Source organism: Ambystoma mexicanum, chromosome 6p (assembly GCF_040938575.1).
Source record: "Ambystoma mexicanum isolate Mex_15411 chromosome 6p, UKY_AmexF1_1, whole genome shotgun sequence".
Lineage (NCBI taxonomy): Eukaryota > Metazoa > Chordata > Amphibia > Caudata > Ambystomatidae > Ambystoma > Ambystoma mexicanum.
The window spans coordinates 156,635,207-156,657,442 of NC_090935.1; positions in this window are offsets into that span (position 1 = coordinate 156,635,207).

Here is a 22,236-nt window from a genome sequence, read left to right on the forward strand (position 1 = left end):
GGTAGATCTTTATCCTCTGCTGGTGCCTCCCTCTGGAACAGCCTCCCTGCCTCTCTCCATCTTGAGCCAGAGCACCTTAAGTTCTGGAAACTCCTCAAGACCTTTCTCTTCTCCTCCTCCTCTTTCCCTCGCTAACCTCAGTTTTATTCTCTCCACTTTCCTTCCACCTTCCTCCTTCTCCTGCATAACTCTGTTTAGTTTTTTGCTGACTGGTTGCCTGGTTCACCTCCAGAGCCTTAAAGGTCCCAGGCTCCCCCACCAGTCTTTTGCACTTGCCTCCGGGCAGCTGCACTATGTTCAGCATTACTGCACTTTCAGCTTACGCTCCATGAGCGGGGCAATCTCTCTGCACTTAACCCAGGGTCCTGCTGGACTGGACACATTTGTTCCCCCAAACCCCTTCCTCGCACCTCAGTCTGTACGCATGCATGACATAAATGTACTAGGACTAGTAGGTTTGTCTGTCCCGTCCCTTCCCCCACCTTTTTTTTGTTGTTGTCCCGCCTCACTAACTTGGTCGCAACTGTAACACTTCATGCACTTGCACTAGGAGAAATGCTGTCAGGTCTGGTATGCTAGTTTGTCTGTTAGGTCATTCAGATACTTCAAGGCCTAAGAATGATTACTGTATTCCTTTGTTCCTTCCCTCCTTGAAGTGCTTTGAAGCATTCCACCTGTGTATAAGCACTGCATAAATAAACAATTACAATTACTGTAGTCAGTCACATATGTGTGCTAAGCAATGCACAGGCCTCATACCTACATGTTCTCTCGACAGATTGCCACATATGGTCCCAACTGTATGGAACAAGACTTAGCACGGAAGAGCCACTTCCAGCCAGTCTAAGCCATCTAAGCCAGTCTAAGCAGAGTCCGGAAGTTAGCAGTACCTTCTGGATCCTGTAAGTGTACTGGAATTGCACAGGTGCTCACAGAAAGGTTTTTAAAAAAATATATTGAGTCCAGTATGAACGTGTAGACAAGTAAATTTATACAATACAACATTTGATTTTTATATAGGGTATATGTTGTGAAATCGAGAAATGTTGGATTGAATGTTAGGGGATAACTTTTGAAAATAAAAGATGAAACCATTCAGACCACTTTGGTTGTCTATTGAAAGCAGAAAGCAAGCAAATACTGGACAAGCCACTAGAGATTTCTAGTAGTGGCTGTTAAGGAATGAACTAGTAATTCATTTAAAGGCGTAACTCACTCATTGAACTTACATTTTTAAGTTTTTGAGAAAATGAATTTAAATGGGCGAAGCAGCCATGTCGGCTAAAAATGATTTTGAGAGCTTTGTTGCCAATGCATTTTCGGAGGGTGTATCTCCTTCTTCAAGGCTATACTCTCTTTAGTACAGTAATTAAAAACCAAACAGAATCAAAGAAATAGGTACAAATACATGATCATGTGGTGACCAACATGAGGACAATTACGTGGGATATGTCATATGAGGAAATAGCATGTACATACCATGAACCAGTTTCCAGTAGCAAAGCGTTAGAGGAAAAGAGAGAATGAGTAGAAATGAGAAAACACTGTTTAAATTGTTCGGTCTTAAGGAATAATAGATAAATGCGTATGTGGGTACCTTAATCTAGCTGCCCGCTGTTCATGGGGGCGTCTATACATACAGTTGTTCTATGTATATAGATTATCACCTGAAGGTAAAAGGTACGAGACTGTGTTAATCACGCATGCACTGCTTGCATACTGTCTACAGACATAGATACAGAGGCGAAGTTCAGGCGGAGTTCAGTCTGCGGCAGTCTCTGGTAGAGTCAGTTGTGAGGAGCTGCAGCTACTGCGACGACCGTGACCCTGTTTCCACGAGTACTGGTCTACACCTTTAAGGAAAAGAAGCTCAACCTCCTTTAAAAACCTGCCTGGAGCGCGGAGCGCGTGCGGAGTTCGGGCAGAGTTCAGTCTGCGGCAGTCTCTGGTAGAGTCAGTTGTGAGGAGCTGCAGCTACTGCGACGACCGTGACCCTGTTTCCATGAGTACTGGTCTACACCTTTAAGGAAAAGAAGCTCAACCTCCTTTAAAAACCTGCCTGGAGCGTGGAGCGTGGAGCGCGCGCGGAGTTCAGGCAGAGTTCAGTCTGCGGCAGTCCCTGGTAGAGTCAGTTGTGAGGAGCTGCAGCTACTGCGATGACCGTGACCCTGTTTCCACGAGTACTGGTCTACACCTTTAAGGAAAAGAAGCTCAACCTCCTTTAAAAACCTGCCTGGAGCGCGGAGCGCGCGCGGAGTTTGGGCAGAGTTCAGTCTGCGGCAGTCTCTGGTAGAGTCAGTTGTGAGGAGCTGCAGCTACTGCGACGACCGTGACCCTGTTTCCACGAGTACTGGTCTACACCTGTAAGGAAAAGAAGCACAACCTCCTTTAAAAACCTGCCTGGAGCGCGGAGCGCGCGCGGAGTTCGGGCAGAGTTCAGTCTGCGGCAGTCTCTGGTCGAGTCAGTTGTGAGGAGCTGCAGCTTCTGCGACGACCGTGACCCTGTTTCCACGAGTACTGGTCTACACCTTTAAGGAAAAGAAGCTCAACCTCCTTTAAAAACCTGCCTGGAGCGCGGAGCGCGCGCGGAGTTCGGGCAGAGTTCAGTCTGCGGCAGTCTCTGGTCGAGTCAGTTGTGAGGAGCTGCAGCTTCTGCGACGACCGTGACCCTGTTTCCACGAGTACTGGTCTACACCTTTAAGGAAAAGAAGCTCAACCTCCTTTAAAAACCTCCCTGGAGCGCGGAGCGCGGGCAGAGTTCAGTCTGCGGCAGTCTCTGGTAGAGTCAGTTGTGAGGAGCTGCAGCTACTGCGACGACTGTGACCCTGTTTCCACGAGTACTGGTCTACACCTTTAAGGAAAAGAAGCTCAACCTCCTTTAAAAACCTGCCTGGAGCGCGGAGCGCGCGCAGAGTTCGGGCAGAGTTCAGTCTGCGGCAGTCTCTGGTAGAGTCAGTTGTGAGGAGCTGCAGCTACTGCGACGACCGTGACCCTGTTTCCACGAGTACTGGTCTACACCTTTAGGGAAAAGAAGCTGAACCTCCTTTAAAAACCTGCCTGGAGCGCGGAGAGCGCGTGGAGTTCGGGCAGAGTTCAGTCTGCGGCAGTCCGCGGCTGAACGCAGGCTGAGCCAGGAGTGTTGGGCTTACTGCCCGGGGGAAGGTAAGAATTTTAACTTGTAAATCACAACCTGATGGCTGAGCCGGGGCCTCTGACACGTGCTATGGCCAGGCAAACGCTCCACTCCAGAGAGAAGTCGGACACATTTTGTTTAGAACGTGCCCAGCCGCTCGGATTGGACGAGCGAGGGCTTGCCGAAGCAGCCGCTTCTATGGATTCAATCGACAGAATCTCCACTCAAGGGGACTGTCAGCCTAAAGAGAGAGTGCTAGAGGGTTATGAATGGGGAAAGCAGAGCGGGCATTACACAGAAGGCGAAACGCTGCCTTCGGACAACTTATGCTCGGCAAAATCGGCCAGTCCCCGCTTGGCATCACTCCCCCTACGACAATCACTGAGCAATGTACCCAGCGCCCCCTCACCACAGGTATCGCCATCGGCCTCCTTAACAGTGAGTGAGTCCGTAGCTCAACAGTCTGAACTGGAAGCGGATGACTGGCTTCAGCTGAGTCTACTGTATAAACAGCTAGTGAAGGCACATCCAGTCGGAGGAACGTACGAACCAGCGGCTGGCTTTGGGAGAAGCCCGCATGAGGAGGAGTGCGCAAACCTCCCACCCAGCGTTCACACCGAGTTTGAGAGAAAAGAAACGACCGTCCTTATGAACGTTTCTCTTCCTGTGACCGAAGTAAACACGCCAACGTTCCAGCCCTCGTGTGATGTGACGGACCTTGAACTTCTAGAGCATGAGGTGGTGTTGGAACCCATTGATTTCATAAGGTCTAAACTTAGGAGTCCTGTGAACAAGCGAGAAGTCCCACAAACTAGGGTGAGAACGAGCAGAGAATTGATCGATTGTGGGAAAGCGATGTCAAGTTGTTTACCGACTTATGCTGTAATAGAAAAGCCGAAAGTCGCTGCGAGAACAAGTGCCGACATTGCGATTAGCTTTAATAAAGCAAAGGCAATACGGAAAGAGAGATGCGCCGCTGCAGAGCTGCTAAACAACTCTGCACGTAGTGCCCTCGAAAACAATAGCATGGATTTTCGTCAGGCGAGCTATACTAACCCGAATCATGTGCTGGACTTAGCCGGGCGTGAAGCTCGACTAGCTGAACGCTTGAAAGCTGACTTTGAGAGGATGAAGGAACGGTTGTCGGTCGGCTTTTCAAGTCCTGAAATGGAGCTTATCGACAAACACATCATGAAGCTACCCCCCGCAAGGCAGCACAGCGCTTTAGTGGATCTTGACCCGCAAATGTCATATCATGAAACAAGGGAGGTGTCGGAGAAGGCAGATGAATTTGTAATTCCCCCTACAAGTCGACTCCCTTGGCATGAGGCCGTGGGTGGGGTCACTTTTCCCAGCGACTATCAAAATTCGAACACGAAGATAGCATCTACATGCTCGACCCCCAAGTTACAGGCAGCTTTCAACACCGTGAACAACAAGAGGGCTGAAAGTGAGGGTCCCTGTGCAAAGAAGAAAAAGGACCTGGAAAATCTAAACTATGAAAATGAATCGCCGAAAGATGTAGCGGTAAATCAAATTTGTCGGCAGCAGCAGCACTACAAATACATAATAACGTGCTAGCCGCGTCTTCGGTTGCCCTCTTGCCCTTCACCAAATTATATGAAAATGTATATGACGCCATTCAATCCAATGGAGGGCTGCTCTCTCATATTGTGGAAAAACTAGACAAACAAGACCAACTTATCTCACAGTTGCAACATAATCTTGAAATCGAAAAAACTTCACTAATTCTAATGCAAAAGCAAATAAATGAAGGCATGGCCAAAGAGAACCAGGATAAGAAAGAACTGATAACAGCGATTATGGCCTGTCTAAATCAAACAGCCACAACAATGAGATTGATGTTCCCAACAGAGGTCTGTAGTTCGGGAACATCACAGGTCACTAAAGCTCCCTTGGTGGAGTCCTCCAGTGAATGCCTAAAGACAAGGCCACTCGAGGACTCACGAAAGTCGCTCACAAAAGAAAAAGAAATAGTTGAAACCACATCATCCGAGATAACAGTGCAGAGGATGGAGGTGTCAGTAGAATCAGAAGGCGTGACCGCTGGAGCTGGAGCAGAGCAATCACCAACAGTGTCTCTCAAACCAAAGCAAGTAGTGGTGGCGACTGAGCAAAAGAAACCGGAAGCCAAAAAATGCGTCAACCCAAGCCTTACTTTTGGGATCTTTAATGGGACAGCCAAAAACTTTAGTGGGTCAGACAACTCAAATAAAGGAAAAGCAAATACCACGAAATCAAATAACATGCAGTCAATAAACAACACTCCGAAAAAACGGAAAGAAAAGAAGAACAATTGCGAACCCCGCCAACAAGCTAGTAAATCAAGGAAATTTATACGCAATTGAACGACTCCAGTCAAACCAAACCTTTTTTCAAGATCTATTAAAAGTAATGTACCGCAGTTCTCTAAAGGGTTGAAAAGAACTGGCAAAGATGTGGCAGAAACTGCGGTAGAAAAGGGAAATCCCAAAAAACGACAAAGACTGGAAACAGATGATTTGGTAAGCTTAACGGGAACTCCATCTATTGACCTTTGCAATCTATCTACATACTCAATCAAGGATGATTGCGAAGCAACCAATTCAAATGTGTTTAACAGCACGGTGAGCAGCTCTGACACAAATGAGTCCCTCTATTCTGAGGTGTCAGTGCTGGAAAATCCATGGATCATAAAAGCAAAATCAGACCCTACTGGCGCCGTGCCACAGAGAAAGCAAGATCGTGGCATTACAAAAGCGCTCAGGGCCGTTACTAGTAACGCGCGGACAAATATCAAAATGCCAAGTGATGGCTTGCCTGCACAAGGAAAACGAGGTGGTAAAAACAACCTGAGAAGTCTGAACCCAAAATTAACAGCTGGACAGAGATTAAATGAGGCAAAGAATCACAGCTCAAGGGACCGTGAGCCTCGAAACGAGAGAATTAGATGAATCGCAATTATGAACATACTTAAAGACGACCCTGACGTGAATTTGAATAGAAGAAATGTAATCCGTCTTCTACACTCGGTGCTGGCACTGAGAACTGTGACCACTGTTGATATTGCGATCATTGAATATATGTCTGAAGAGCACGCGGATCAAGTATATTTACACATATCCTCTTGTGCAGTGCGTAGGGTAATCTTGGCAGCAAAAGATGAAATATTGCAGCTTGGCTTTGAGATAAGCGAATCTGTGACTGAACCACTAAGATATGTATCCCTGGGTGAGAGGAAAACATCAAACAGGGTGGGTCACAGAGTACCGAACCAATAGCAACGGAAATACGAATTAAGACAACAATTGAGAACAGAACCCCATCCACAGCACTCTTCGAAATCTAATAAACATGGGGAGATTACTCAGTAGCTGACAGTTGAAAAGGAACAAAAGGCGCTTTCGTTGGTCTCTTGGAATACGAGAGGCTTTTGGCATCTTTATGAAAGCTTCCCAATCGAGTTGGAAGACAATCTTATATGTTTGCAGGAAACGTGGTTAAGGAGCCTGCCAGTGAAAGATGGCTATGTCACTATGTTAAACCCAGCAGGAAAAAATGCCCATGGACGACCGTTTTCTGGTTTGATAACCATGATGAGAATTGGCTGCGATTGGGAGGTGCTCAAAAGCGAAAATCCCAACATGTTTGTGCAATGCACGCTATTGCAGCGGAAAGGATGCGGTGGGAAATCACTGCAACACCTCCTAGTATTAAATGTGTATTGGAACCCGGTGATGATCACAACTAAGAAGTTCGTAGACACGGTAGCAATCTCGCTAGAAAAACACATGCAAGATAAGACTAACACCATGATCATTATATGTGGCGATATGAACTTGACGTGGTTTGACAAGAATGGTGGCCGGATGAACAATACCCGAACTCATGGTTCTACAAACCAGGATAGAAGGAAAGTCTGGAACAACATTATGGTGTCCTATGACTGCGACATGGTGAATGGACAAATTGATGGTGACAGGCCACCGAAAAACACATGGCATAGCATGGGCAATGCCAAGGTACTAGATTACTTCTGGGTATCGAAACACGCTTGGGATACAATTAAAGAAATGAATGTAATCTCATCTAAAAACAGCGACCATGATTTATTGGCAATATACTTGAAGATAACATCGGGACAAAAAAAGCTGATATCAACACAAGATTTCGAAGTAAACAATGGAAAAAACAGGCTACGACTGTCTGCTGACCAAATATATAGCCTCACTGTGAAACTAGATGCAGCAAAATTTCTGATCGGCAGTAATGTAGATTACGTGTCGCTTTTACCTCGGAAAAATGTCCCGACTCTGTGGAAGAAAAATTCTGAGAAAGTGCACACCCACGAATGGAGCATGAGAGTAAATGAAGAAAAAAAGAGATTAAAACGTGATATATGCAATTTGAAAGCACAAGGCGGTATCGACAGTATCAGCCTGATTAAAAAACGGAGACAAGCGTACCGCAATTGGTCCAAAGCATTCAAGTATCAACGTGATCAAGAACAGGGAGAAGTAATGCTGAATTTGCTGAAATCTCACAAATGCAGAGACATTTGGCAAATACTCAATAACTGTACGGCCAACCAAGGCATCAGAATGGTAAACGTGGTGACAGAAGCAGAGTGGAACCAACATTTCAACAAGGTCTTCTTAGGAGATGTAGAAGTTGATGTCAAACAGCATGACTTAAGGTCCGTAAAGTGGGACTGCTCTGAATCGGTTGATGATATACTATTTGCAATTGAAAGACTGAATAACTCACGAGCTGCCGGCCCTGATGGCATCACTAATGTCATGCTCAAACAAGATAAATTGGAAGATCGCAAGGTATAGAGAAATCCCGGCATCTTGGATATCCGCAATCATAGTGCCGATTTTCAAGAAAGGCGACCGGGCAAACCCAGCTAATTATAGCCCGATCGCCTTGCTGGATACAATCGGCAAGGTGTTTGCGAATTTCCTGCAAAAAAAATTAACCAAGTGGGCCAACACAAGTAGAATCACAGATTGCAGACAAACTGGATTTACAAAAGGCGTTGGCACTGAAAACAACCTGACTTTGCTTAACATACTAAAACTGAACACTTTAGCAAGAAAAACGAAGCTGTTTATAGCATTCATAGATCTTCATCAAGCCTTTGATTGTATCGACCGGGAAATGCTGTGGGCGAAACTAAAAAATGGGAAGTGCCCTCATGAGATCTTGTTCCCTATCATAGCACTACATACTGCCACAACCATCCAGATAAGGCTGAACGAAGCAGGGCAACTATCAGAGAAAATGAAGACCCAAAGAGGGGTCAAGCAAGGTTGCCCAATTGCAGCTTGCTTATTTAAGCTTTTCATCGTGGACATTCCAGTAGCCCTGAGTGATGTTCGTTGCTTTCCACCTAAATTAAACGGATCCCACATAAACTGTCTAATATATGCGGACGACTTAATTCTAGTAGACACCACGCAGATTGGTCTACAACGTCTGCTATATAAATTACATCAGTACATGAACTTAAACCATCTGTCCATAAATACATCGAAAACAAAAATCATGAAAATCGGAACGCAGAAAGGCTCAAAGAAAAATCGCTTTACTTGGAGAATTGGAAACACGATGATAGAAGAAGTAACGGAAATTAGATATCTGGGCATAATGATATCTGCCTCGATATGTGAGAAGATCTGAACCAATGACGTGGGTTACCGGATGAATATTCTGGCAACTCAAGGAGCAAGAATTCATAATCTCTTTGGCAAATTTTCTCTAACTCCGATCCGTTTATTCTATCTAGAAAAAGTAATTCCATCCATCACCTATGGAGCAGAATCGGGTTGGAATCTTGACTATAAAATGTGGGCAAAACTGGAAGGTCAGTTCTGGAGACGTGTTTTAAGGTTACCGAACTGCTTTCCAATCTCAGTAATAAGGCATGAATTAGCTTTGGATGACCTACATACAACAGTGATCTGGAAATCATTAGCACTATTGAGAAAGACGCTAATAACGAACAAAGAACCTGCCTACGCGATCCTGCCGACGGACGACGAGCGAGTTGCTGGGGGAATAGTCGCAAATTGGTCTGCGAAGCTACATGAAGTCATGCTAGCAGCTAATATTAGCAAAGAAACACTGATAAAATGGCCACAAATAGCAAGAAAAAAATTAAAAGAATGGGCATGGGCACGAAACATGGACATTCTGGAAAGCCAGGTATCAGCGCCCAAACTTGGGCCGACAATTAACAAAATGAACAAGATGCCGGGATATCTCCTACAGTTTCCATCAAAACATCTTCGCAATCGTTTTCTTTGATTACGAATGAATGCGTTAAGAACAAAGGAAATTTTACTAAGAAGAAAGGATCCAGAGACTCGTGACAACTGGTGCAGATTTTGTCAAAGCGAAACTGAAACTGTGAGACACTTAGTAGTTGCTTGCCCCAAACTTAGATCCATAAGATCTATACACTTGAGAAAATATGCACCGAGAAATGAAAACATGGAGGACTGGTGGTATAGAATCCTGAGTGGGAGCTCGGTCCACCTTACGTGCTCGGTGATAAACTTTATTGATGTGCTCGATGTATAAGAACTAAGGTGGGGCAAATGGCCTTTGCCATTGAGTAGAGGGATGTCTATTACAAAAAGTTTAATAATAAACTATGTAAATATAAAAAAAAAAAATAGATCCAGAGGCAAGGTTTTTACTTACATATCTCGCGTGTGTGTATGACACATGCAATGTGTTCCAATGCCTGACTTTGCTGGGATTCTCCATAAACTTTCTGAAGTCATGCGTGCCGCCATCTCAGAACGCCCTGTTCTTGGGCTCACAACTCAATACGCTGCAGTGTCTAGCTTCCCCCTCGGAGGAGAGGGAAAGGCCATACTTCACAATATTCAACAGCTGTCCTTTCTACAACTGACAATGGTTTTCTCAATCAAATCATTACTCCGGATGATGTCCTCATGCATCCCTCTAGTACCTCACTGCGGGCTGCATATAAGACTTCTACAGCAGTTCCTAGATACCAGGTGGAAACAGGTGCCGGGCTCCTGGAACAACAAGATCTCACTCAATATGGCATTTCAACGGACTCTGCATTGGTCTACTCTGCACCCCCTTTTCCCCACCAGCAAATCAGGCCATGGTGACAACAGACGCCTTCCTGGAGGGTTGGGGGGGGGGTGGGGGATGCACACTGGAAGGTTCCAAGCTAGATGACTCTGGCAGCCGGAAGAGAAGATACTGCACATCAATGTGTTGGAGCTCCGAGCTCTGTTCTGGGCTCTCGAGTCCTTCCAGGCCCAGCTCCAAGGCAAGGTGGTTTGCATTTTCACAGACAACACCACCACAATGTTCTACATCAGGAAGCAGGGAGGGGCCCACTCTCCCTTTCTGTCCAAGGAGGCACAGACACTGTGGCACTGGGTGCTATCCTAGCGCATGTTCCTCTTTCCCATTCACTTAGCAGGGATTTAAAACACTCTTGCAGATTCCCTCAGCAGGGAACTGCAATGCGGCCATGAATGGGAACTCCATCAAGATCAAGTTCATCAGCTTTTCTCAAGGTTTGGTCGCCACAGCGGCCAACTCCAAGTGTGAATAGTTTGGCAGCAATTACCCGCAAGGGTGGATCCTGGGGGATACTTTTTGCCATGCGCTGGGAGGGCTGGTTCCTTTACGCCCAACACCCCTAATTCCTCTTCTTCTACGAGTATTCAATGCACTCAGACTGAGCCGATGCATGATGACCCTCATTGTTCTGGCGTGGCCATGGCAGATTTGGTATTCTGACCTTCTACATCTGTCAGTAGCACCTTGCCTCAGACTGCCTCCTCGCCTGCTGTCCAGAGAAGGAGGGTCTGTTCTGCACCACGACCCAGCATCCCTGAAGTTGACGGCTTGGCTCCTGCAAAGTTAGAATTTGGACAATTCACATAGCCTTTAGAATGCAGAAAAATACTAGCGAAGGCTAGAGCTCTGTCCACTTTCCCCTGCTACAAGCACAAGAGGAAATGTTTCACTATATGGTGTCATTCACAAGGGTTCGACCCTCTTCAACTCAAGGGTAATCAAATACTGCCATATTTTCTCTCAATGGCAAAGGCAGAGTTAACACATGCATCCATAAAGGTCCAGCTTGCAGCTATCTCTTGCTATACTCGCACAGCAGGCAAGCCTTCCCTGTTGTCTCATAGGCTAGTTAAGGAATTCCTCAAGGGTCTGTTCCAAATGTTCCCTCCAGTAAAAGCACCAGCTTCAGCATGGGAGCTCAATGTGGTACTCTCCAAACTCATGGGCCTATCTTCTGATCCTCTACATCAAGCCCCTCTAAAGTTTCTCTCATGGAAGTGTTATGCTTGTACTGTATTTCACCACTTCAACCAATTCCAGCAAACAAGATATCTGGTCACCGCTCAGTGCTCCTAAACAAACTGCAGGAGCAGAGAGAGGTTTCCTGGGAAACCGTTGTGGGGGAGAAAACACTGTGCTGTGCTGCTGCGGTGCAAAGATTTCTGGGTGACCAGAAAGGATTAGGTGTCAGACGTGGAGATCCCTCTGCGGCAGCAAGAACCCAGTATAATGCTGTAAGGTAAGTCAGTGGGTCAAACTTCAGATAAGAGAATACCCTATGTCTACAGATAAGGACTGATAAGTAAGAAGCCTTATCCCAGGATTAATGTGTTCCCTCTTTGGGAAGGGCAGGAGCAGTGATCTCCTCCAGCGCTGTTCTGACACTAAATACCCCCAACAAGAAAAGATGAGTAGGAAAATATGCTGGGGACAGAGATTAGTAAAAGGAGGAATGTCGTAAAGCCTACCGTGTGAGAGATTTGTAAGAGGCAGAGCTGGGAATGAAAGACCGCTGCTGAGGTCTTCTGGGAGATGTAGTTCGGATGAGGTGCGACGGGCTCTGATTGCGGCTCCTGTACATGAGCCAAAATTGAGTAAGCTGGTGTACACTCCTTAATGGAGACTAGAAGGGAGAATCTGAGGGCCTTCACCTACCCGTGGGACTCTGGTAAGAGGCTGAGGGGACGAGCGTAATGTCCTTCTGAGACTGCTTCGTAGAGTCAGCAATGTTCGGAAACGTAGAAACCTCATAGGACCGCATGAGGGGAGTGAAGCCCTGACTATAATAGCAGATGTATTACACAAATAGCTTTAACAGATACAAATAGGAAAAGACAGGAGACAAATGTATGAAGCACAGCCACACTTGGAGAGTAGCAACACAAAGCTGCGTTGTTTGCAGATCTGGAAGTATGCTCTCGGGTGCTGGGGGCGTGGCCTGGCTGGGCCGTGCAGGCTGAGCGTCTGTAATGCCACAGAGAGAACTCAGCGCCATCTTGGGAGTATTCCTAGCTAACATGTGCAAAAGGCGGCAGCGCTGAGTCATCACAGGAAGACTGTTTTTCTGGTGTCTATTACATCTGCCAGACGTATTGGGGCGTTTCAAGCGCTCTCCTGCAAGCCACCGTATTTGACTTTCCATCAATCCAGTGTGGTGCTGCACACTCATCTCTCATTTATGCCAAAGGTTCCATCAACTTTTCACCTGAACGAGCCACTGGTCCTACCTTTGTTCTTTGTCTCTCCCACCTTCCAGCAGAGAAGGCATTGCATTCACTGGATGTTGCCTGCGCGATCAGTTTTATATCACACGCCCAAAAGACTTTCACAAAACTTGACAACTTTGTGTAACAGGGAAAAGAACCTGAATAAGCCGATCTGTCTCCCAAGAGAACAAAAGACGCCAAAAAAGCACAGAGAAAGCTCGCATTCGCATCATTGCTCATCTTCTTTGAGAAAGAAGAGATGTAGACACTCTTCATCAGACTCCTCACCTGATAGGCAGTTAAAATGTCCTGTGCAGACATTGATTCTTCTCACAGGGCCTTGGTCCTATAAAGATATTTTGGTTGTGACTTGCCGCTACCTCACATCCTCTACTTTTTTATATGCCCAAAAGTCAAAAAGTGATCTGATTAACTTGTGGTTGCTTGAACAGATGCGCCAGACACTTAAGTTGTGTGTTTGGTCATTCACCATGATTGGTATTGTGGTCTATCTTATTTGGCTTTTTCAATTGCTTGAGTACATTTGAACAATATGATCCATTTATTTGGACCTCTCAGTTGCTTGAGTCAATTTGAGCAATGTAATCCAACTGTTTAAACCTCTAGCAACCACTAGTTACTCCTATCAAATTGTCCTTTTACGTCTGCTCCAGCAGAAAAATGGGAGGAACTTCAAATAAAAGTGTTGGAGGTGTTTAAAAACAATCAGCCCACTCAGCATCCTCTTTGGAGCTGAAGGCAAAAAAGAAAACTGAGCCTACCACACCTGACAAAGCCGACAGGGACTCCAGCAGAGACTCAGCTCCTGCTCCAAAAAGCCTGGGTAAGAAGTCAGTGCTCAAAAGGTTTGAAGACCCAGCGGCGACAGAAGCTACTGTCTCGAAGTTCTTCAGTAACACACCGGCATCCCCTCCAGAAGGTCTCTCGGCATGAAGTGGCGAGATCTCTATTCGATGTTGAAACATGTACTGAAGTTGAGGAAAGAGTCATGTCCTTCTTCAGAGGGAATTTCGATGAAGGAAGAAGGGGATCAAATACCATTTGTAGCGGAGCCTTTAGCATTTTCCGAGTCTCCTGAGGATTCATGATTTAGCAGTTGATCTTCAGGACGTAAGTGGACTTGACACTTCTCCTGAAGTGAATTTTTCCCAGCAAGATTCCCATGCTTACCCTAATGCTGCCTCTCATGGGGAAATTCCCTGAAGCCCTGTGATCGGGGCCTCTAGTCGTGAACGTCACAAAATATGAATTTTCTGATATATTAGGTAATGGACTGCTAAAAGACCCAGTACTTCCTTTCAATGTGGACCTAAGAAACCCCTTATTACAGCGTTGCTAAAAACACTGCTCAGCATCAGCGGTACGGAGTGACCTTGTGTAGAAATAAAAGCCAGTGTCCACAGACCCATCCTTACCCCCTGATAGAGTTGACAAGAAGGTTGATGCTTTGTCTAAAAAGATTTGCCTCAGGCAGCATGGTCTTGAAAGTTAATGCTTCATGTGCTCTTGCAAAGTACACCCACACATTGTGTGCAGCAGAGCATATTTTGGAATGGGAGAGAAGGGAGGGATTCCTAAATATTTTTGCAGATGGGAAGGAGGAAAAGAGGCTCTTCATTCGGGTCTGGATGCTTCAGATTGTCTGGGTAGGGCAATGGGCACAAGCTCAGTTTTGAGAAAATTCTCTGGGCTCAGAAAATCTGGTTTTGAACTAGATGACCATGCGAGATTGCTAGATATACCCTTTGACTTGCTTAATCTTTTTGGACCCAAGGCTGATGATACCCTGGAGAAGTTGCAAGCTTCTAAGGGTGCAGCAAAGTCTTTGTGAGCTGCAGATTGTTGCATGGCACCCCTGTGAGGGGCCATGGTACGTTCCATGGAGTTATGTGGTCACATGGTTACCCATGTGACCAACCTAATAAAAGGTCCGAGCCGCTTCCGGCTCGGCAGTCACGAGTGAACCTGACTCCGCGTGGTGTGTTGTGTTGGTGCCTGGGGGGTGCCTCGCCACGTGTGCTGGGCCCAAGGTCGGGGCCCAGCTGGAGGACGGTGCCCCTGCCGGGCAACGCCGTCCGGACGGTGCCCCTGCCGGGCAACGCCGTCCCTGTGGGTCCCCCAACCATGTGAGGCGGGTTGGGGATGCGACCCCGGCCTGGGTGCCCCCAGAGCCGGGGCCGCGGTGACCAGGTGGACCTGGCCACGTGTGTGGAGCTCCGGTGTCCCGGAGCGGGTGGGATGAGCCCCCACCCTTCATCACGCGGCGTGATCGCCGCACTGCAGCGTGTGTCGTCGGGTGCCACCCGACCCGAGTGTGGGGCTGCCCGGTGGACCGGGACGGCCCCCAACACAGATGATCGACAGCAAACCATTCAGCCTTTGCCTCAAACTTGGAAGGCTAGACCTTTTCGATACTATGACTTTTTTGGCCACAAAGGCAGACGTCAAGCACCAGTAAGACAACAGAGATTTGCTAAACCTGCAATGGGTAGAGGGAGTAGAGCAGTGCAAATCCCCTCTGCTGCTATCCCATGGGGCACAGCAACCGCAGGTCTGGGTGGGGTTGGGGGTGCAATGAATGCAACATTCGATTTAATGTGTGGGTAAGAAAGGTAGTCCCTCGAGGGTACTGCCTCCCTTTCATCAGGCGTCCCCCAGCCTGTCCACTCCCTCCCATTTCCCCAAAGTTCGAGTGAAGTGAAGTGCGAGTAGAAGTGTAGCAGTCCTGCAGCCGGCCTCTTTGCTCGCCACACCTCACTTACATGCCTTGTTTGGCTTGTGCAGACTCATCCTACTATTGACAAACTGGCCTATAATCCTCAACTCTGCTCACGTGAAGTGCAAGCCGAAGTGTAGCAGTCCTGCAGGATAACAGCCTGCGGTAAGTAGATTATTTTGATGCTGCATTGCGTCTGGTTAGTATCTAGGTGGACTGGTAGTTCTATTGAGCAGTTATTATACACTCGTCGACACAGACAAACCAATGTTTGTCTGCAAACAGTTATCAGCAGAAATGTCAACAAACTCACTTCGGATGAGTTACAGAGCTGCATCAACGCGATGATGACCTCGACATCAGACCATGATCTACCTAATGTGTTAGCTTCTAAGTACGCTCAAAGAACGCAGGAATTACTTTATCGAGTTGCACCCCTGAAAGAGAAAAAAATTAGAGCAAGAGAAAACAATCAAAAATTGTACATCTGGAAGCCACCAGGGGGCACATGCAAGATGGCTTCATGAACGCTGAGCTTTGTCACCAGCCCGTATGCAGTGAGGAGTTATGGTGAATAGCAGTCCTTAAACCTGCTGGAGGAGTGGTGGTCTGAAAGTGGGAACTTGCAGCCCCCCAGGGGGAACGTAAGAGGAGGCCCGACATTGTCCTGGTGCTCCATGCCTGACTTGGCACACTACGGAGTGGTTCCATACGGCCTTGCACTGCCTGGGGAGCGAAGTGCTGCCGACTGGGTCCAGGTTGGCTCCGGAAGGCGTGGCAGCCTCAGTCGGGATGTGGGGAGAAGAGGAACCCCCTGGATGGGTGACAGTCAGAGGGCAGCATCCCCCAAGGTTCCTTGGATCTGCGGTGGGGGAGAAGTGGAGACCTCTCCCCCCCACCAAGGTAACAGAGTGACGGTAAGGCCAAACCGGGAGAGTGCCCGCCCAATGCTGACGGGAGAGAAGGGTGCTGAATGCACCAAGCCCGAGGGTGGCCCGCTGGGTTAAGAGGAGCAGGTGAGGAGCCGCAGGGGACCCCAAGCACCCAAGGAAGTGGCAGAAACAAGCCCTCTGCTTCTGCGTGGTACAGGCAACAGAGGAGGTCTGCAATCTGACAGGCCTCACCTTTACAGAGCTGCCGTGTCGAATGAGGCGGCTGGTAGAGGAGGGACTGGAGAACGTCTCTGCTCACTGGTGCCTCCCTCACACTCTTTGAAGGAGGGAGAAGATCCTGGGAATAACGCACCATACAGACTGCTGCGAGAAGGGACCAAGGGCCCCAGAGGAAGCAGTCATTAAGCCCTGTGCCACACCATAAACTGACAGGGGTGAGGGACGCTCTACAGTGGGTCCAGATGTCAAGTGATATGATATGATATGATATGGCATTTGTAAAGCGGCTATACACAAGTGTTTCAAGGCGCGACGAGGCAGGGGGGGGGAACAAGGGGAAGACAGACAACGATCCTACTAGGCCAGGTATCATTCAGACCGCGCAAGTGCAGGGGTAGGGGAAGGGAAAAGTGCAAGGGGAAGTGCAGTACAAGTAAGTAGAATAAAAATAAATAAATAAATAGGGCCAGCTGGTGGCAAGTGCAAGGTAAGTGCAGCACCGCAGAGGAGGGGGATAACGGCCTCAGGCGGTTGAGGACCGGGCTTTCCCATACAGGGACACACCTCGCTCACAGAGGAAAAGCAAGGCCTAGTGGTGCCTTTGGAGCACAGAGGGGTGGGGACCTTCCTATCTGGTACTGCGTCTTCGGGGCCGCAGGACCCCCAGCAGCACAACTGAAGCCATGCAGACAACCAACCTGGCAACAAGTGTTGGCACTTCAGCAGATAAAGCAGGATGTGAATAAAATGGAGGAAAGGGTGGCTATAATTGAAAGAGCAATACAAGAGTTGACTGAGGACACTATGGAAGACCGATATCTGGCTTGAACAATTGGCAACTGCAACCCACAACCTGGAGCTCCAGACTGAGGACCTAGAAAATAGATCAAGGAGAGTGAACATACGAATTAAACATTTTCCTGAGGATGTCCCTAACAAAGACTTGGAAACAGTGGCAAAGGGCATCTTTCTGGATCTTCTAGAGGCAGAAGCAAACCCAGAAGTTAGGAATGACCGGATTCATAGATTGGGTCACCGAAGAATGGAATCAAATGTGCTGGCCACCCTCCAAGTTTATAAGACGAAAGAACAAATCCTGCAGACAGCTAGGAAGGTCAAACAAATAACATACAATGGGTTAGAGATAGTACTTTTTCAAGACTTGTCCCAGATAACATTGGTAAAAAGTAGGAAAATGGCCCCAGTCCTGGGGGCCCTTAGGGACAAGGATATTAGATATCACTGGACATTTCCGTTTGGACTGGTGTTCGAGGTGACAGGGCAAGCAACATAGGATCACATCTGTGAAGGAAGGAGCAATAATGCTGGGGATCGAGGAGGAACCACAGGACACAGGACCCCCCCCAATCAAAAGCACAAGGCACCCACAATACTTGCGAATGATTGACGGTGGTGAAACCCAAGAGAAACAAGAAGGGGGGGTGTACCTACCCCAACTGAAGGGCCCTGCTCTCAGATGAGGTCAAGCGAGGTGGTAAACTCTTGCACACGAGCGTGATTAGAATATCAAGCCTGGGGAGGGCGAACAATGGGGAGGACACTGGAAGTCCTGAGGGGAAAGAAGGGGTGGGATAGCATCCGGAATGGGTTGGGAGATGAACCCTCTGATGCTCAAGTTGGGTTGGATAATGGGCTCAATTCCCAGAAAGGGGTTTCGGGGGGGCTAGAGGCCGGTTGAGTCTACCCAGTTTAGGGGAGGGGGGTGGGAGTGGCAGGGAAAGGGGATGAGGGGGGGTGAGGATGAGGGAAGGGGCAGGGATGAGGGTATCCGACCAGGATTTGACGAGGAGCTACAGAATTGAGACCGAGTCGTACAACAATGGATAGCCATAATAATTTAACCATATATATCCTTAAATATCAAGGGACTAAACTTGCCCCTAAAGAGGAAAACATTTGAAAGATACATGAGGAGGGACAGGCCTATCATAATAACACTACAAGAGACCCACGTACAGAACCAGGATAGGGAACGATTGAAATTTCAAGGATTACTCAACTCTATCAGTCCACAGACAAAAGTAAGAAAGGGGGAGTTTTGATTGCCCTATGAAATAGCCTGACCTTATGGTTACGGACACGAATAGGCATGCCCGGGGGAGATACCTAGCTGTGAACCTCAAGGGAAGTGGGAAAGGCTTCATTGTTGCAACCATTTATGCCCCAAACAAGGGACAAGATGCCTTCATTCAGCAGGACTTAGTCCAAATTGAGGACTTTAACATGGCTTAGGACCTTGAGAAAGATCGATATACAATAACCAAGGCATTCCAGGCAAAACCCTTGAAGGAATTGGTTGAGAAAGTGGAGAGACTAGCACGAGTGGACATACGGAGGGGAAAAGAGGGGGGCGGAGAGGGGTATCCTTTCTTCTCCCATGTTCACCGATCATCATTGAGAACTGATTATGCCTGGTCATCCGGCTACTTCTGGGAAGGGTAATGGCTATTGAGGTGGGGTAAATTATTCTTTCAGATCTGGCTCTAACTATTGCTAGAAGGCTGTGCCCTATAGAACTCACTCTGGAAATGGAAAAATCCTGCCTCTATGTTTAAGGATGAAACTCTGAGGAAATAATTAGTGGAGACAATTGAGCGTTACTTTGAAGATAATAATCCGAAAGATACATCCTTGCAGATGAGGTGGGATGACTTTAAGTCCATTAGAAGGGGGGAAATTATAACTATTAAGGCCTGTAGGGATAAGGAACTATGGCTTATAGAAAAAGAGCTAGAAGGAACACTAAAGAAGGTAATGGCTAATATGAATATAGGAGTGAGTAGGAAAACAAAAAAGGAGTATAGATCCATTAAATGTCACTTGGACATTATCCAGGCTAAGGCAGCGTAAAGATCCTTGCAATTCTTAAGCCAAAAATATTACATTAAGGCAAATAAATCTGATAGATTATTGGCCAGGTTGTTGAGAAAGGAAGCGAAGGCAAAGACAATAAAAAAAATTCAAACAGAGGTGGGGAGGGGAGAATCCGCACCGACACTAATGACATAACACAGGAATTTGCAAGTTCTATACAGACCTATACTCCTCTGAAAATCCAACAGAGCAGTGTCAAGAAAATTACTTAGAAAAGAGGGAATTGATACAAATATCAGATCAACAAAGAGAAACACTTGAGTCAGATATATAAGTGGAAGAAGCCCAGAAAATTGTAATGACTTTGCCCATCAATAAAAGCCTGAGCCCGATGGTTTCACCACAGAATTGTACAGATCCTCCCGGGAAATATTGTTACCACATTTGGTCCCGCTTCTCAATGAAATTGGCATTAGAGGACAAATTACCTCTACGTTGGAAGAGGCTAAATTAGTCCTCATCCCTAAAGACCTGAAGCAATGTGGCTCCTACAGGCTGATTGCCTTAATTGACCACCAAATCTATGCCAAAATCTACACGGAGATACTCTTAAATCATTTAGATCATATCCTCCCAGGTATAATTAGTCCAGATCAGTCAGGTTTTATTAGGGGTAGTCAGACACACGATAACACAAGGAGGATAGCTGAATAAGACAAATAGTCCAGTCATTCTGGTAGCCTTGGATGCTGAAAAGGCATTTGATATGGTACAGTGGAGGTTTTCTATTCATAGTAATGAAAAGAATGAGCTTCGGCAACACATTTTTAAAGAAGATAAAAGCCAACTACCAAACCCCCTTCTAAGGCTAGCAATTAACGGCCAACTTTCTGAATCCATCACGGTCCAAAGGGGTACGTTACAAGGCTGTCCCCTCTCCCCTTTACTATATGCTATCTATTTGGAGCCACTTTTGGAGGCAATAATATCTAATAGGGAGATTGAGGGGATAGCATTTGGGGGCAGGACCTATAAGATAGCTGCCTTTGCGGACGATATGCTGTTGACTTTACGATATCCCGTAACTTTCCCTTCATGCTATGGAGAGAGAGATCTCAAGGCTTGGTAGCAGTGCTAAGAATACATTCTTGCAAAACAGAAATCCTGAACCTGACGACACCAACAGAAATTGAGCAGGATCTTTGCGGTATCCTACCATATAGATGGGTAGGGAAATCTATAACTTACTTAGGGATCAAGTTAACCAAAACATTGGATGAGCTTTACTCAGTCAATTACCTGCCCAAGCTGCACACCATAAAGAACAAACTGATAGATTGGGGACCTCTAACGATAACGTGGTTGGGCAGAATCAATGTTTTAAAGATGGTTATCCATCCCCAGTTGTTATACTTCTTCATGGCTCTACCAATATCGGTCCCTGGCTCCTTCTTTCGAGTCTTGCAAAAACATACAGAGAAATTTGTTTGGTACAATAAAAGACAAAGGATTTCTAGAAGGGTAATGATGACACTAAGGAGTAGGGCCGCACAAATAAAGGTTATGAGAGATTGGTTGAAGAACTACCGGCAAAAGATATGGAGGTCAACGTTTAAGGCAGTGGTAGGGGGAAATATTAAGGAAATATTATGGAAACCCGAAGGGCGACAGACAGGGCAATATGTACTCCAGTACCATGTTTGTGGTAGTCGGGGATGCCTAGGACCAACTCATAAGGTGGGCACAGTTACTACATTCCCATCTCCTTTTACGCCAATCTTTGGTAACCCTCATTGAAGTGAGAAGGGGGATTTGAGACGTGTGGAGACGGACGCTACCAACAGATTTGGGACATGTATGAGGGGCAAGAGATAACATCTTTCTCCCAATGCAGGGAGGACTTTTGCCTTGCAGAAGTGGAGAGGTTTAGATACTTTCAGATACGGCATTGGTTAATGCATCCCGATCTAAGGTAGGCAGTGACATGAACCCCAGCGGGGACAAACACATAGTGGGGGCAATATATTTACATATTAAACAGGGAGAGGAAACGGGGGACAGGAAATACATAGCCGCCTGGGAAAGGGTAACAGGCCACCGGGTGGAGGTAACTGAGGGGAAACAAGTATGGGCCAACATACCCAAACTAACGAGATCTTTGCAAATTCAAGAAATATGGATTAAATTCATGCTACAATGGCACCTAGCCCCAGATAAACTTCATAAATTCTACCCCTCAGTCCCCAACTTACGCTGGAGGAGGTGTGGCATGGTGGGGATGTGTGTTCATATTTGGTGGGATTTCCCTCATATCCAAGACTACTGGAGGCATATAGGGGAAGCATTGGGTTTGAAGGGAAATGGCAATAGAGGTATGTTAATTCTGGGCTTGAGGGGGGTCCACTGGAAGAATTGACCACAGGAGAAGATCGCAAATTATATGTGATCCTGATGATGGTGGGCGCATTGGGGTTGGCGCAGAAATGGTAGTCGGAAATCCCTCCTAAGGAACATGACTGGGTGGGTAGATATGGAACTTTGCAGCCCTGTAGTGGACAACCTATTCCTTACAAGGAAATCAACAAGGATATTTGGCGGACTGGTCCCAGGTTCTTGGGTTTCTACAGAAAGGGGAAAGGGGGTCCTGGTGCCCGAGGAGAATGAGACAGCTGGGACTTGTTGAATAGCTTGACTGTCCAAATCAAGGGCTCAGGTACGGTGGATAATACAAATGGATGAGTTTTGTCCAGGATCAGATTTATTGGTTACAAAAGGTTAGCAAATTCGAAAATGTTAATAAAAAATGTATTTGGAAAAAAACAATTCTCACCAGAATGTCATAGTGGTCTCTGGCAC